General features: G+C 38.7%; 1 protein-coding gene across 6 annotated transcripts in view; it reads left to right on the top strand.

Annotated features, from left to right (window-relative positions):
* Nucleotides 1–14527, top strand: part of PKNOX2 (PBX/knotted 1 homeobox 2) — a 305145-nt gene that overhangs the window by 18360 nt on the left and 272258 nt on the right. For all 6 annotated transcript variants that reach the window (XM_072156593.1, XM_072156592.1, XM_072156589.1 and 3 more), the window contains exon 2: nucleotides 3006–3050. The gene's annotated coding sequence lies outside the window, so the exon portion shown is untranslated. The remainder of the gene's footprint in view (nucleotides 1–3005; nucleotides 3051–14527) is intronic.

Here is a 14527-nt window from a genome sequence, read left to right as displayed (position 1 = left end):
AGTAAACTAATAAAAACATAAAGGTTATTGGAGGACATATAGCAAAAGGTTGCATCTGTCCAATGTTAACTAAGAGAGGAAGAAAATTTTGTACAGAACATAAGACAGAAAGGCTAAGAACCTTAGGGCAATAACATTAGGGAAGGTCAGACGGCTGCACAATCCAGTCTTGATAATTATCAATAAATTTCACTAAAATTGACAATGCAAATGAGCCAGAGAACAGAAGACATCTGGTGGCCTTATTACATACAGGGTCATCACTGTCCTAACAGTGCAGACTGGAATGATGCCATGCTTTTATACAAAGAGGAGCATCATATCAATACTGGTGATTAAAAAGAAAAAGATTACAAACACCTAGATCAGTGGTGGCAAACCTATGGCACTGGTGCCAGAGGTGGCACTTAGAGCCCTTTCTATGGGCACCCGCACAATCACCCAAGCAATCGCCGGACAGGACTCGAGGCCACTTGCAGCCCCAGGACCCTGGAAGGAAACTACAATGATATTCCAAAACTTCTTCGCCTTCTTTCTACTATATTGGTGTCCTCAGGTGCCTTTACAATTTAAACCTGTGACAGAGCACAGCTCTTATGCAGACCTATTTGTCTCTATGGTTACAGACAGCAAACAAAGCTTGTGTAGTCTGATCCTATAGGCACACATCCACCTGCTACTTATTGCCGTTTGGCATTAGAGGCACTGGTGGATTAAAAGCACTATATAAATTGTACACAACTTTTAAGCATGCAGGAAACTTAGATTATTGACATCAGTGCATATGATTTAACATGTTCAAAAAGCTCTGTACATATTTTGTAGAGACAATTCATATAATTCTGAGAGTTCTCATCTTGGCCACTTATCTTACGATGCGTTGGGCAATTCTTATCTACTGGTAATAGATCCTTAACCTTCCATCACCTCATTACATTCAAATGCTGTCAGACTTGAAATAATGTCATTATTCCCAGATTTCATGGGATCTGATGATATTGCAGCAAATTTTATTTCATATATAGGAAATCATTTTTGAGAAACAATCTTAAGGATTTTTTTTTTTACCATGCAAATGCTATGGGATACATTTTTAGTCTGTTGCATTCTTCTTAAATTCCCAGTTTTCCCTGGGTAGCTTGAGTCCAGCTGCTATACTGTTGGATCTAATCCTAACACACAGGAGAGAGTAGACTGTGCTCCCCTATCAATATTTATCACAGTAACTCTTTCACATAACTTTTCCAAACAAGCTTCTGGATGTACATATGGATAATATGAGTATTTTATCTGCAGTTATTATTGGGTTTCCTCTCCTGCCAACTCCATGGTGCAATACTAAAAAAAAAAGTTGCTGCAAACTTTGCTGGGCAGTCGCACATTTTTGTGCAAATATTCAAATGCACCAAAAATGTTGTAAAAAGAAAAGAAACAAATACATTTTTAAGCCCCTGAGTTGGTAGAAGCCAGCAGCATGCTCAGGGAAAATGAGTTTGTATTCCACTTTTTATATGACATAGATAGAAGCAGTAGCAGAATGGAGTACATTATAGAGCAGTAATTTATGGTGCCACTGGAAACACGAACATGTCCTGTCCATGTGTACCTCCTATAATGTGTAATTCCTATAATCTCTGTTTTGAAGATTGAATGATACGTGCAGGGGGCAGGAAAAGGGAAGGCATTTCTGGTGACAAAATGCATTTTATCATGACATGAACCATTAACATCTGAAAAAAAATAAATGAAAGGACTCTTACATTCTAAAAGGTTCCACCTTGGTGAGATGTGTACTACAGGTAACCAATGTCTGCTTAAAATATTTCATAAACCCCTGTGAAGGTATTAGCAGCTTCAAAGCACAAAGTGCTTGAAGTGTTCAAGATCATTTAACTTCTACAAAGTTGATAATGAGAACAAGAGCTTAAAACTATCGGAACTTTAATTTGTCACTAACACGCATTCACTCTTCAATGGGCCTGGTCCTAATGATAAGAGTGAAATCATTTTAAGGCGCTGGAGAGATGGCGAAATATGTTTCTACTACTCCTGCATCAGACTTCCTAATGGTTATTGGAATTTGGAATCCTGTTTAAAACAAATGACCTCTAATTAGTTATTTCATGGCTTCATTAGTCAGAGAGGATGGAGAAAGCAACTGAAGGATAATAGCTAAACATACGTAAGGAATCTTGTCTGCTTGCTGGGGCGCAAAACTACACAAGACATGGCGCTAGTTGTTGTTAGTACTCAGGTAGTGGCGTTATTTCTTATGAGCATAATACTCAGGCTTGCTAAGTCATTAAGGGGGCTATTTATTAGAAATAAAGGTGGGTGTGTGTGAGTGTGTATAAATGTGTGAGTATATAAATATCTATCTATATATATATATGTATATATATATATATATATATACAGTATATATATATATATATCCCAGAAATAAATCCAAGAAAAAAATGAGATATATTCATCTGGTGTGTCAAGACCAGGATATTGGGGTTTGCACCCACAAAGTTATTTGGCGATCTTGGTGCTGCTGGACTTTTCAAATGTTGTTTATTTATATATAGATTTTATTTTTTTATTTTTTTTTTTTTCTGAGGGGGTAAGTCTGCTGTACTGTAGGGCCCTGTCTTTCCTAGTTATTCCCCTGGCAAGGGCCATGCTTGGAGAAGGAAGAGGTGGTGATGCAAAAGTTTTAAATTGTTGTCAATGGTCTAGAGAGTCGCATAGGATAGTAGAAAATCTCTTTTTTTGGTCAGATTATATATTTTATCTGACAGAAAAGACATTTGTGGCATAATTGGCAACAGACATGCACTGACATATACATGAGCCTTACCATCGTTTAATAATATATATATGTGTATATTTTAGTAGTTGGATCTACCATCAGTTACAGAAGTGTCCTTCCTTTCCTTTTCTCCTTGCTTGAGATATCCATTTATGAATGTTGCAAGATGCAACAAATAATGCAACACTTTTTTTTCTTTTTTTTATAGATGGTCATCTCGCTCCACTCAAATTATCTGAGACCAAGAGGAAAGGTAAGGACACTTTGCTCCTTTTTTGCTAGTTTTTCAAAATTATATTGTTGTAACTTCCTAGCTGCTGTGATATTATAGCTTGCTGTATTTTTTCAAATGCTTTCTGTTTCACTAAATTCACTCCAACAAACATACCTACAACACCACAACCCATGGCCTACATTTATTGAAGCCCCTGCGTCAGTTTTTTGTTGACACATATGTGTCACGGCTGCATTATACCCGACGCACCACAATATTCTGAACTGAAAGGGGCGTTCTGGTGCACAGTCAGACCGTGCACCTCATTTATCATGGGGTGTCTCCCAGAATTTTGTCACACACCCTACGTTAAAGGCACACCAAAAAAAAAGTTTATGCATTCTGTCAGAGCAGTGCAGAGGGCCCCAGATTCATGAAGTACGTACGCCACAATTCCTGGATCTTTTGCACACTTCACAAACAAACTACTCCTAGTGCAGTTTGCACTGTTCTTGATAAATGTGGGCCTATTACTATGACCTTAGGACATCTGCTTCCGTCCTCACTGTAGTTCTATAGGATGCTGAATCCAGAACAGGGACAGTATAGAACAATCCACTTGTCATGTGCATCTAGCCGACAGCTATATGCAAAACGATACTGGCTATAGCATCAGTATCACAAAGCCAACCACGCAGCTTATCCCTTATTTATCAATGTTTTTTATTTTGTTCTTCAAACTATATTTTGTAAAAAATCGTTGGTGATATACATGTTTCTCTCCTTTGAAGATAAGGATTTAATAAAGGAAATAAATACAGCCAACGTTAACTATTTAAAAAAAGTGGAAGGGTTAAGAAGCCTCCATCTGTTAACTTATGACATCTGTGCAACAAGATAGAACTGTACGTTGCTCGCTCATCCAGTGGAAAATGACACAGTGTACCCAAGGCTAACAGGGACATGAAATGGAAATCCCTCTATATTTTCATGGCTAATCCTTTTAATTCTGCTTGTCTTCATGTTTCTCTGCGTGTTTGATACAGAGAAACAAAGATTGAAGCAGAGCCTTCTATTTCTGGAAAGTGTCATGGAACAAAGTGCGGTGTAACCATGATTAATGTTACGGGTTAGCTTTTAACATTAATAAGGTGCCATGAACACCATGAAACATATTTTACAGCTTGCTGGGTTTACAGTGAGAGTTCTTTACTTTATTAGTCAAACATTATTCCGTGTTCTATAAACAGAAATGCCTGAGCACTCCTGAGAACATGCTTCATTGGGTATTCTGTGGGTGAATTTATTGTCATCCAATGTTGACATAAGTAAGGCCATAATTCTAGTATTAGTTTTAATAGTGCTCCGGTGTGAGCCTTGAGGCGAGGTCTAAAGGTGTTTTCTTGTGTATGCTTTTTTGCATACGGATCATGGAGTCATTAACAACAGTGTGGCACCCTGGAGAGGTCCTCAGTATAAGGGAACATGCTGGCACAATAATACAAAAAATTTGTAGAAGTGAAATAGAAAGTAAAGTGCCTGTGTGCCCCATATGTCTAACATAAAGACTAGAGATTATTCTTCTTTTCATAATTGTTTCATTTTGTGGACAAATATGTAGACTGGTTCTACCAAGGGGTGATATGATGCCAGCAGTGATGCAAAAATGGAAATAATTGGTGATATTTAGAAATCTTATGTATTGTGTGGTGAAGGAAACATCTATCTAGTATTTCTATAAGGGCTTACACATATAAAAGTGATCAGCCTGTGCAACAGAAAACATGCGATGGCTTCATTTCTGAGGCTGAACAATGTTCTGGGGATGGGATTCCAAGCATCATATATGATGAAAGTACCACAGGGTTCCATGACTTCTATATATGATGATCATATATGATACTTGGAGGGGCTACTACGGCACTGTTTTCTCCTATGAATGAAAGGAATCCTAGCATCATATATGACAAAGATGCTTGGACTCCAGTCCCTGGAGCAGAGCAGTCCGAGAAGTGTGACAGCCACACAGTTTGTTTTTACTACTACTACTAATTCTTTATTTATATAGCGCACACAGATTACGCAGCGCTGCACAGAGCTTGCCAAATCGGTCCCTGTCCCCAATGGGACTCACAATCTAATCAACCTACCAGTATGTTTTGGAGTGTGGGAGGAAACCCGAGGACCCCACGTAAACAAGCAGATAACATAGAAACTCTTTGGAGATGTTGACCCTGGAATTTGAACCCAGGTTTCCAACGCTGCAAGGCTGTAATGCTAACTACTAAGCCTTCGTTCTGCATAGACCATACTAGTTTGTGTGGTTAAACCTTTACATTGTCAGTGACTTATATTCTATAACTCAAGGTGCAGTATTTTGTCAAATGTGCTGTTTTGAAAGTCAATAAAGTATCAACTATTTTCTTAATGTCAGTAATGGGCTAAATTTATAATAATAATTTTTATTTTTTTATACATATATATATATATACAGTATACACATACACATTTTGCTATCATATTTCTTAGCACTTAACAGATTATGGGGGGCATATACAATAAAAGTAAGACATTACAGAGTAAAAAAAATGGAATAAGGGTCCTGCTTGCAAGAATTGGCGAAGGGGACCCAGTCAACGGAATAAAAATAATTTAATAATTGAACCAGTCATCATTCTCCATCTTATATACAAAGTCCAATCTCTATGAGGCTACAGAGAAGGCTGGGGCTTGGTATTTGGTCTCAAAAATCTTAAAAACTGGTCTTCACATAGGGGTGTGGTCTTATGAAAGGGCGATGGCTTTCTGGTAAAAACTGTTGTCAGGCATAATGTAAGCAAACAAATGGGTATCTCAAACTAGGAAAATTCAGTATCATTCATTGGACACTTTTATAATCTGTCTCATCATGCTAAAACTTTCCATTTCTCATTTTTTAATGGTGGTTGGTGTATAAAAGGAATGGGTTTTCATGATGGCTCACACTCAGATTCAATAAGCTAAGTTGACTGCAATTTTGGTGTGCACTGCAACAGCTGTTTAGCAACTTGTTTTACATAAGAGACAGAATATGGTAGAGCCTGGCTAAGAGGCAGAGCAAATATGTGAGATTGACCGCTTGACATGCACTGGCCCTTCACACCTGAGATCAGTATGAATGGTAAACCCTGCAGAGAATGGGGGCATATATAATCGACTTTCCATGAGAAAACTGGCATTTTTACTATTTTTCCTTTCTTGCATATTGCGTACACTTATTTGTGAAGTATGGCGCCGCAATATTTGTTCTTTTCCATCAATTATACCTTTTCTTTGTTTGGGCACACAATTTGAAGTCCCAACACTTTTCCTGCACCTCTACTATCCCAACTCTGTTTTTAGTGCACATTTGAAACTTGAAATAGCTGGTATACAGTGTTCTATATCATCTTCATGATGTTGAGACAATTCTAAACCTCCACCAATTCTTTGACCCCTTGTGCCACAATTTAACATTCCAGCATAAATTATAGCACAATTCATGCACCAAAAACACAGACCCTGCACCAAAATTGATAAATGCCCCACAATATTACTATTGGTTGGAGTAAACAGGGGCAACTAACTATAGCTTGCCTTAGGTAGCAGAGAGGCTTTGGTAAGCATTTTTGTCGGGTGATTTTCTGTCTAAAGCAACACAGTGTCACCTCCAGGATTCAGTAGGCCCCTGGGCGATAGAGCCTCCGGAGGCCCCTTTGCAGTGAACTCACGTGGCGGCATTAAATATTAAGAAACTAAAACTGTCTCCTATTCAATATAATATTCCCTAATTTATCACCCCAAACAGTCCCTCGTGGTTATTTTATATACAGACACCTCATGGTTATTTAAAATAAAGCCCCCCTCACTCCCTATGGATTCATTAGGTACAGCCCCCTCTCCCCCATGGATTCCTTATGTACAGCCTTTATGTGGGCCCCCCCAGCAGATCTGGTCCGTGGCACTTACCCGGTACGCTCAGTGCTGGCGCCGGCCCTGAACATACCTCTTCTGCTAAGCTATGTCTACTTGTGGAATAAGGAACAAAAAGACTATAAAATAATTATTAATAGATGTGGTGGATGTGGAGTAGATCAGTTTTGTGGTACAAATAATGCAATAATTATATCACATTCTCATTAGTAAATTTACCTTTTTGAACATGGAGACAGTCCAAAAACTTCCATGGATGCATAATTAGGTTTAAAAATCTGTGTTGCACCCTGAATTTTTATGTGAGCATACTAATGTGAAGGGGTATTAGATTGTGTGTTCTCTTGGAGTGCTGGAATATACGTTGGCTTTATTAAAATATATTAAGCTAGTTTTTTTTTTCATTTAGAGATTAAAAGGTATTTGTTATACACTGTGGTGTTGGATGCCTGACATATCACATGGCATATAACTTCACTAGTGGGAGTCTGATATGAGTCTGCCCGGTTATATACCTTATTCTGAACAACAACTGTAGCTTGATCTCGACAGAAACAAAACAGTGAACTTAGGTGACCTCTCGCTCGCCTCATAAATATGTAACTGCTCCATGGCCGGCTATGCAGCCACAGACTCGGTTCACTCACAGTGCTGGGTCGAGGCTGCTGGGTTCATTAAGAAGTTCTCTATCTCATTTTCCATGTGAGGAATTGTGCTAATTTCCATCCACTTGGCTTTGTAGCTCTGAATGTAACTCATGTTGATGTTTTTTTTTCCTGTTTTACTCCGACTCCGTTAATTTATGTGCATTTGAGTTAATTCCAAGCCATCTGTCCAGAATTCTTTGAGCTTCATTGCTCTGTCAATTTGCATTATTTAGAAACAAATGGAAAAAATAAATCGTAAATATTTCATTCTCTTGGGCTTGATATCGGCTCCATATTTTCTCCAGACTTCACCAAATTACATCCTGGGCTTACCCTCATTTTCTTGTGTAACCCCGTTTTCTTCTGGAATGATGTATTTGGTAGCCCGGGCTTATTATGTTCTACATGATACGAACATGAACACACATGGTAACAATATGCTGTTACGCTTCAAAAGATGAATATCTGGATCCTTTCCCAACCACTATTTAAATATGACTAGGCAGTCATTAAAAAAAACTGGATTCTACAAATGCCCTATTAATGCCACTCATGTACCTACTAATAGCAAAGAACTACAGTGTCGCACCAATACAGTGTCACACAGTGAGGTAAATTTCCTAGGCTAAATAAACAAGGATTCTGGCTGAAACAACAACCTGGTGTATGTGCCAGGACTCTTCCAGGCTCAACGAGAGGTTGTAGATTAGCTGGAAAGGAGTTTGACTAAAAGTGCTTGTGTAAGAATTATAACTGATGACAATAATAATAACGTTTAACCCCTTAAGCCACCATGACATTGGGGAATGTCATGGTAAGCTTCTGTTTTGGCCACCATGATGTTCCCCAACGTCATGTGGATCGCACAGGCTCAGAAGCAGAGGTGGGGTATTGCCGTACTTATAAGAAACTGCACAACAAAATCTGATTTCTGTGTTTTATCATTTTATCTTAACTGAACGTTTACATTTTAGGACAAAATAATCATTTTATTGTCAAAATGTAAAAATCCAAATAGAACCTCCATTTTGTTTTAATTCTAGTGAGAAGCTTAAAGGGTTAACAAGCTTACCAAAGGCTGTTATGAATATTTTGAGGGGTGCAGTTTTTTTAAAAAAGGGCCAATTTCTGTGGAGTTTCTTATAAATAGAACTTGGAAAACCCTTTTGAATGTAACGGTCCACAGACATGGGGCTAGAGTCTTTTTGGGAAGAGTCCGGAAGGAGGAGTCTGTGGACCCGTGGACCCTCTGGACCACTGCGGAAGATGATGATGGTACTAGCCGACATCCGGGACCGGAGTCTAAGTGGCACCTGGTCTTCACAAAAGCGGGATGGTCTTGCTGCAGGTGGTTCCATGGGTCCGACTAGGCCCGCGGTGGCAGCCAGGGAAACAGGAGTAGTAGGACACAGTCCGAGCCTGGGTTGACAGCAGCAATACGGCTTGGAAGGATGAGCTGGAACTCACGGCAGGCGAACAGGTCCTTGAAGAAACACAGGAAACACGGAGGGAAACGCTGAAGACACACTGAAGACACATAGACGTCTGGAAACGCTGAAACAACACTGAAGACACGGAGGCGTCTGGAAATGCTGAAGACATACTGGAGGGTATGGAACACTGAAGACACTAAGGGAAGCTTGGTACGGAAACCACGGAAGTTCCTTTAGGCACAGAAGATAGGGCTTTCACTTACAGGAACAATGCTGAACTGAAGATCCGACACAGCAGGAAGGGAGGTGCAGGATTATAAGGGTGAGGCCGGATTAAGGAGCTCCAATCAGGAGGACGCTGGCTCTTCAAGGCTAGGAGAGCCGGCGCTTGAGCGCCCTAGGAGCGGGAGCGTGCGGCCTAGTCCATCGGGAGGCAAGAGAACAGCCAGGAGCGTGGAGAGGTAAGTCCAGGCCGGGGGTTGCCGCTCCACAGTGAGAGACACGGTTCTGCCCGCGATCTACGACAAGGATCGCGGGTGCATCTGTGACAATAAAGATGAATCGTCCTCTAGAAATCAGAAAATCTAAAAAATTTTCAAAATTTTTACCAAATTTCAATTTTTTTGATAAATAAGTGCAATAATATTTACCTAAAATATAGCATTAATGTGAAGTACAATATGCCATGAAAAAAATTAACTTAAGATAAACTGTTTCAAAGTTATAACTACATATTGTGACACAGGCAGATTTCAGTGCTGTGCTGTACAGATGATTATCTAGGTCATCAATATCTGACCAGGGTGGGGGTTGCTGGCCTCTACACCATCAGCTGTTCCAGCAGTTGGCTTTATGTCCAGTGCAATGGTCTGAAGCTATAACTACAGCTGTGTCTCCTAAGTGAATGGGAACTGTAGCTGCAGTTACAGCTTCTGGCCACTGCACAGACTCAACTTTTTTCTAGTCCATGCCCGTTGTAAAGAAACTTATAGGTGCAGAATCTGGGTGTCACCCAGATGTGTGGTGGATGTATCTTTAGGATGCTTGCTCAGACCATTAAAATGATTAAATCTGTCCCAATGTTTTTTTTTGTTTTATATTTTATTTGGAAGTATGCATCATACTTGTCCTGAGTGGTTAAGCTGTTAACAGTTCATGGTAATTTTCTCATTGATACTATTGCAGAATAATATCCCCAGCCAATGGGTGGCTTCAAAGTTACTGACCGCAGTATGATGGTTGGGGGAGTGCCAAAACTTGTTAGTCCCCGTGCACCAGGGCAGATTACCTGGTGCAGATTTTACACACAAATTTTTCTATCAATTTGACTTTTTCATGTGTTCTTTCACCACTCATGTCAACAATTATCTTTCTTAGGCCCCTTCCACACAAACATATTAAAGCGGTTGTGTGCTACCTGTACCGTACTGTTTTCATTCGGGTAGCGTATGGTCACATTCACTTCAATGGGTAATTCGGTCATTCATTTAAATGGCTGTATTGCCCACTTTACAGTACTGTACCATCAGCAACATGTAAAAAAATATAGAGCATGCCCTATTTTCTCCAGTATTTCCATTCTGTAGCCCCATTGAAGCCCCATTGGGAATGTTTAAAATATGCGTTGCATGCAGTTGTGACCTGTATGCTGACATGTGTAGTATCCAGGGATTTGGTGGTTGAACAAACTAGTGACATCATTTGCCAACCCACCGTATTTTATACGAATACAGAAAGGATATGGTTACATATATGCACATATGGCTTACAAACGTCATGTATACACAAGCAAACACTGCACGGAAATACATGACTGAAAAAAGTATATGTTGGTGTGAAAGGAAAATATTAAGCATTAAAGCATATGTCGTCCTCCACTTTCTAAGTTGCTTTGGTACAATATTAGGGAACCGCATTTAGTGTATTGCTAACAAAATAAGAGTTGACTGAGTCAGTTGAAAATAATTTTTACTAGCGAGCTAATCAGCTCGCAGATGGAATTTTGCAGCAGATTTAACAGGATTTATAATATGCCGTATTAATCTATGTAACCGTAGATATTGGTAACATAGAATAGATATCAGACATATTACATTTCTATGCAGCTAATTACTTTTTTTATCTTATGTGCCATATATAGTTATAAAAATGACACTCTTGTTTGGAGAAGATTAACCCTTCCCCGTAACAGTGTGCAGCACACCTGAGAACAGGAGAAGAGAATCTTTGGAATAGACAACAAGCCCCTGCGACCTTAAACCTCATCTCCTGTGTCTTGGATGAATAAATTAGAAGCTTCTGTTTTAGCATTGCATGGATGTATACCTTTCACTCTCAATTACGTGAGAGCACAGACATAAGAAACCTAACTCTAATGTTGACAGGGGCCACGATTGGGTTAATTGCTTTCTGGATAATTCTGAGCAGTGTAAACTAATGTTAACCCCTTTACCACCAATGCCCTTTTTCCTTTTTGCGTTTCCATTTTCTCCTTCCAAAAGACATAACATTTTTACATGTCTGTTTACGAAGATGTATGAGGGCTTGTTTTTTGTGTAACAAGTTATTCTTCCTACTGTCAGTATTTCATACAACGGACTGGGAAACTAAAAAATTCCAAAATAATTCCAAATAATTTGCAACATATTCTAGCGGGCTCTGCTTTTCTGCTCTGCATTCACTTTGCACTCCAAATGATACCTCCCCTTTATTCTTTGGGTCAGTATGATCACGGGAATAGCAAATTTATTTAGGTTTTATGTTGTTCTAATACATTTTTAAAAATGTAAATTTTTCAGCATTTTGCCATATTTCAAACCAATGTTTTTTTTTATACTTTGGTGTACAAACCTGTGTGATTTTTTTCTGTGTGTACTACATTTATATCAAAATTTTTTTTTCAAATTTTTAAGAATCATGAAATGGTGAAAAGGTGCTGAACATTTGGATATTGTGGGATTCACTACCAGGATCATTGTTATATTTTGATAGAATAAGCATCTTAGGACATTGTGTTACTGAACATGTGTATGATTATGTTTGGGCCATTTTAACTTTTATGTTACTTTTTCTTTACTTTTTTGCATACAGACTTAGCGTTTTCGTAAATGAACTTATTGAATGTTATGTGAGCATGCAGTGTTTGAGAGCCACAACCTAATAGGGTCAATTACAACTGAATTGGGCGAATTTAATTTGTATCAAAATAAACATTTTGGCCCCCGAGCCCTCTCCATGCACCGGGACCCGGCGCGTCGGGAAGGGGTTAAATAGTTATGAGTTTAGGAATGGCAAGTGTTTGCCCTCTAAGGGCAAAAATAGACTGGTCATGAAGATATTAATGTCATGTAATATAACATAACTATAAATAAAAAAATGTATAAAATGAACCAAATCAATAAACGCCAAAGTCTCCATTATAAAAATCCATGAAAGGTTTGAAAGAACTGAGAAACTGATTGTAGCGAATCCTGGAGAAGTGTTTATTTATAAGGTCTATCAGGTTCCTATTTTGTTCAATAGCAAGAATTGGGCAGAGTCAGGTTAAACAGAGCCATACTCGCAAAACATCCTTCAAGAAATGATATTCTATGACCAAGGATGGAAATTGTCTTCATTGTGTCTGTGCCCCTGTGGAGACCATCTAGCTCCTTATTTTCATTGTTGTTTTAAGTTTGTGGAAAGTTTTTACAGCCCTTTGTAAAGCTTTTAAAGTACTTTGTTTTCAGCTTTTCTTTTAGTTTTTAAAGCAGCAATTACAATTTTCCCTGTCCCCTGGCAAGCTCATGCTGAGATGGTGTATGTAAGCGGTTTCAGACATTTTAATACTCCCTGGCGATAAATCTAAGACCCCCCCCTCTCCTCTCTACAAATGAGTGGCGCAGTATTCCTTTCTAAGCTCTAATTTATGGTGTATATAAAATTCTATAGAGTAGTTGTGCATCCTTCTGTGGGAAGGTTTATATTTTTACTGTTTCAAGCTGTTAATTTTTCCATTTAAATATAGCCTTCTGTTTATGTCAACTGCGCCAAGAACATGCCAGGGACTGTCAGCAGACATGAGAGAGACACACTTAGTCCTGCAGGCAGAGAAAACGCAAGATGTGAGAGTGAATCCCAGTCAAGAAGCTGTAAAATATAGACAGCAGGCATAGGGCTTTTTTAAGCAAATGTTAATTAAAAAACATGAAATGACAAAGGTTACATAATAATATTAATTATCGATGATAATGATGATGTAATACCAGTAGCAGGGAGACGATTGTCCTATCCACTAGACGACTTAATCAGAATTCATCTGTGGAATTTAATTATGGAATATTATTATGACGTTATTAGAAAATTATTTTTTCAGACATTTTTGGGGCATTTATTTGACTTGTATGCCAGTTTTTTTGGCATACAAGTCCTGAAAGAATTGTAATTACTTGCCAACCACTGGTAATTGCTATTATTTCTCTTTTCCCGCCTTCTTCTATTGGCGCTGGAGTTTGATAAATGTCTCCTGTTGTTTCTGTGACAGCTATAAAAACCCATACCCCACAAAAATGAGAAGGCAGGTTTTAGGTTGTCCTTGCTTTAAACAAACTTTATCTAATAAAACAACAATAAAAAAACCTACCTCCTCCGGCACTTCCATTGTCCCACCATGCCGCCCATCACTGTTGTGCCCCTGTTTGTTTACAGAGGCCGATGATCCTGGACAAGCCGCTAAGAAAGTTGCTGGAGTTTTCAGCTTTTTTATATTACACTGAATTAAAGGTTTTTTTCTGACAAAAAATTGACCAATCCGTGGTTGTTAATGATAGTAGATGAGGTTTCAGAGTTTTAAATCTGAGCGGCTAATTGTACTTAAAATGGCAGTCAAAACTATCAGTTGATATATATAGGACCATAGTTGATCTGCGGCCTTTTTGAACATCCAGGAGCCCTCTCCATTCATGTCTCCAGAAGCTTTGAAAATAGCCAAGCACATAGACTTGGCTAGACAAACTCTCTATTTGACTGTGCTGCGGGAAGGGGTCAGCGGACCTTTCTTCTCAATATTCTGTGGATATGTTATAAATACCTGATCTGATAAAACCTCTTTAAGCCATACACCAGTGATATGTATTAAAACTACAGTGTTATTAGCTTATTAAGTTAAGACTTGAAAAAGACTTGGGTAAAAGTGGGCAGCCAAAAAGTCCTCTTTTATTCTGCTTACTACATATTGCACATATTAAGCAAACATAGTTATGGTATAAAAATTCAGATTTTGACTTAACAAATCCTTGCTGCCTTACTTAGTTGTGGAAAGAAGAGAACCATATAAAATCAATGAAAGGCGAGAGATGCTACCAAGAGTTAACCCAAAGCACCAGGGGAGGAGGGGGGAGTGAGTGTTACCTGTCCCACTGAGTATTCAGTCTTTTGCTCACATTATTGACTTTAGAGCCCATTAGAGGATTCTACAGGACACCAATTGATTAAATCGTCCAAGCAT

This window comes from Engystomops pustulosus, chromosome 6 (genome assembly GCF_040894005.1).
Source record: "Engystomops pustulosus chromosome 6, aEngPut4.maternal, whole genome shotgun sequence".
Taxonomy (NCBI): Eukaryota; Metazoa; Chordata; class Amphibia; order Anura; family Leptodactylidae; genus Engystomops; species Engystomops pustulosus.
The sequence above is the reverse complement of the archived record's forward strand: the minus strand, read 5'-3'. Positions and strand labels throughout refer to the sequence as shown.